Source organism: Salmo trutta, chromosome 20 (assembly GCF_901001165.1).
Source record: "Salmo trutta chromosome 20, fSalTru1.1, whole genome shotgun sequence".
NCBI lineage: Eukaryota > Metazoa > Chordata > Actinopteri > Salmoniformes > Salmonidae > Salmo > Salmo trutta.
In genome coordinates, this window is record NC_042976.1 from 8,854,482 (window position 1) to 8,858,348 (window position 3,867).

Genomic DNA, 3,867 nt, shown 5'->3' on the forward strand with positions numbered 1-3,867 from the left:
TTAAGCAAAGCAGTGCAACAAAAACAACAACACAGAGTTACACAGAAACAAACGTACAGTCAATAACACAATAGAAAAATCTATGTACAGTGTGTGCAAATGTAGAAGAGTAGGGAGGTAAGGCAATAAATAGGCCATGGAGGCGAAATAATTACAATTTAGCATTAACACTGGAGTGATAGATGTGCAGATGATGATGTGCAAGTAGAGATACTGGGGTGCAAAAAAGCAAGAGGATATGGGGATGAGGTAGTCGGGTGTGCTATTTGCAGATTGGCTGTGTACAGGTACAGTGATCTGTAATAAGATATAAGACTCCAGCTTCAGTGATTTTTGTAATTCGTTCCAGTCATTGGCAGCAGAGAACTGGAAGGAAAGGTGGCCAAAGTAAGTGTTGGCTTTGGGGGTGACCAGTGAAATATACCTGCTGGAGCGCGTCCTATGGGTGGGTGTTGCTATGGTGACCAGTGAGCTGAGATAAGGCGGGGCTTTACCGAGCATAGACTTACAGATGACCTGGAGCCAGTGGGTTTGGCGACAAATATGTAGTGAGGGCCAGCCAACGAGAGCATACATGTTGCAGTAGTGGGTAGTATACGGGGCTTTGGTGACAAAACGGATGGCACTGTGATAGACTACATCCAGCTGGCTGAGTAGAGTGTTGGAGGCTATTTTGTAAATGACATCGCCGAAGTCAAGAATCGGTAGGATAGTCAGTTTTACGAGGGTATGTTTGGCAGCATGAGTGAAGGAGGCTTTGTTGCGACATAGGAAGCCGATTCTAGATTTAATTTTGGATTGGAGATGCTTCATGTGAGTCTGGAAGGAGAGTTTACAGTCTAACCAGACACCTAGGTGTTTGTAGTTGTCCACATATTCTAAGTCAGAACCATCCAGAGTAGTGATGGTAGTCGGGCGAGAGGGTGCGGGCAGCAATCGGTTGAAGAGCATGCACTTAGTTTTACTTCCATTTAAAAGCAGTTGGAGGCCACGGAAGGAGTGATGTATGGCATTGACGCTCGTTTGGAGGTTAGTTAGCGCAGTGTCCAAAGAAGGGCCAGATGTATACAGAATAGTGTTGTCTGCGTAGAGGTGGATCAGAGAATCGCCAGTAGCAAGAGCGACATCATTGATATATACAGAGAAAAGAGTCGGCCCGAGAACTGAACCCTGTGGCACCCCCATAGAGACTGCCAGAGGTCCGGACAACAGGCCCTCCAATTTGACACACTGAACTCTATCTGAGAAGTAGTTGGTGAACCAGTCAAGGCAGTCATTTGAGAATCAAAGGCTATTGAGTCTGCCGATAAGAATGCGGTGATTGACAGAGTCGAAATCCTTGGCCAGGTCTATGAAGACGGCTGCACAGTATTGTCTTTTATCGATGGCGGTTATGATATCGTTTAGGACCTTGTGTGTGGCTGAGGTGCACCCATGACCAGCTCGGAAACCAGATTGCATAATGGAGAAGGTATGGTGGGATTCGAAATGGTGGGTGATCTGTTTGTTAACTTGGCTTTTGAAGATTTTTAGAAAGGCAGGGCAGGATGGATATAGGTCTGTAACAGTTTGGGTCTAGAGTGTCTCCCCCTTTGAAGAGGGGGATGACCGCGGCAGCTTTCCAATCTTTGGGGGATCTCAGACGATACGAAAGAGAGGTTGAATAGGCTAGTAATAGAGGTTGCAACAATTTTGGCGGATAATTTTAGAAAGAGAGGGTCCATATTGTCTAGCCCAGCTGATTTGTAGGGATCCAGATTTTGCAGCTATTTCAGAACATCCGCTGTCTGGATTTCAGTGAAAGAGAAGTGGGGGTGGGGGGCTTGGGCAAGTTGCTGCAGGGGGTGCTGAGATGTTGGAAGGGGTAGCCAGGTGGTTTAAGGGGAAACATTTACATTTCTTGGAATGGTCTAGTAAAAGCCCAGACCTCAATCCAATTGAGAATCTGTGGTATGACTTAAAGATTGCTGTACACCAGCGGAACCCATCCAACTTGAAGGAGCTGGAGCAGTTTTGCCTTGAAGAATGGGAAAAATTCCCAGTGGTTAGATGTGCCAAGCTTATAGAGACATACCCCAAGAGACTTGCAGCTGTAATTCACAATAAAAAATATTTTGTATCTTCAAAGTTGTAGGCATGTTGTGTAAATCAAATGATACAAACCCCCCAAAAATCAATTTTAATTCCAGGTTGTAAGGCAACAAAATATGAAAAGTGCCAAGGGGATGAATACTTTCGTAAGCCACTGTATATACATAATAAACTACAATACTGCCTCTGACAGGGAAGATGCATGTTTTATCAGATCAAAAGAATACAAAGGTGGGTTATATCACTCATCATCATTCTCTGCCCACCAGACATGTTATATCACTCTGCCCACCAGACAGGTTATATCACTCTGCCCACCAGACATGTTATATCACTCATCATTCTCTGCCCACCAGACATGTTATATCACTCTGCCCACCAGACATGTTATATCACTCTGCCCACCAGACAGGTTATATCACTCTGCCCACCAGACAGGTTATATCACTCTGCCCACCAGACAGGTTATATCACTCTGCCCACCAGACATGTTATATCACTCATCATCATTCTCTGCCCACCAGATATGTTATATCACTCATCATTCTCTGCCCACCAGACAGGTTATATCACTCTGCCCACCAGACATGTTATATCACTCTGCCCACCAGACAGGTTATATCACTCTGCCCACCAGACATGTTATATCACTCTGCCCACCAGACAGGTTATATCACTCTGCCCAGCAGATATGTTATATCACTCTGCCCACCAGACAGGTTATATCACTCTGCCCGCCAGATATGTTATATCACTCTGCCCAGCAGATATGTTATATCACTCTGCCCACCAGACAGGTTATATCACTCTGCCCGCCAGACAGGTTATATCACTCTGCCCACCAGACAGGTTATATCACTCTGCCCACCAGACAGGTTATATCACTCTGCCCACCAGACATGTTATATCACTCTGCCCACCAGACATGTTATATCACTCTGCCCACCAGACAGGTTATATCACTCTGCCCACCAGACAGGTTATATCACTCTGCCCACCAGACAGGTTATATCACTCTGCCCACCAGACAGGTTATATCACTCTGCCCACCAGACAGGTTATATCACTCTGCCCACCAGACAGGTTATATCACTCTGCCCACCTGACATGCGTAAGCGTACACTACAGTATCAGTATCACTGAGATTGAATATCAGGCATAACCACTGGTCTAAGCTGGCCTGCAGTCAGAGACACACAGAGAGTGTGATTTGTTGCATTTAGGCTGTTTATTTAGTCTCTAAGTCCAGATTCAAGACTGGTGGTGAAACAGGACGTTTCTTGTGTAGACCCTCAGTCTGTAAAAAGTGAGACTGATCATTGAGATAAAACAAGGGAAAACTCTTGGACCCTCTTGTCTTCATCTTTATGAGACTGACGTATGTGTGTGAGCTGCGTTCTTGAACAGACAACAACGTCTGACAAGAGAAATATCATTCAGACAAGTGAATTGTTGATTGATAATAAAAAACACAGTGATCATTCTTTAAATTTTAAATATTAGCTACAATAATTGCTGATGATAGACAATGACAACCATTAAGCTCTTTCTTATTTTCATCATCATGTTATGTTATAATCAGAGAAGTAGCAATACTGAATGTACAGTGTATGTTATGCTGACCCCTGCTGACAGCCAGTGGCAGTAGCAACAGCTTGCAATATAAATGAATTTCGCAACTCTAGTTCAAAGGACCACACTTCTGTATCCCTGCCTTTCAATTATCATGTGTTTGACTCCGACCCTATGTAACCCATGATTGAATCAGGTTGGATG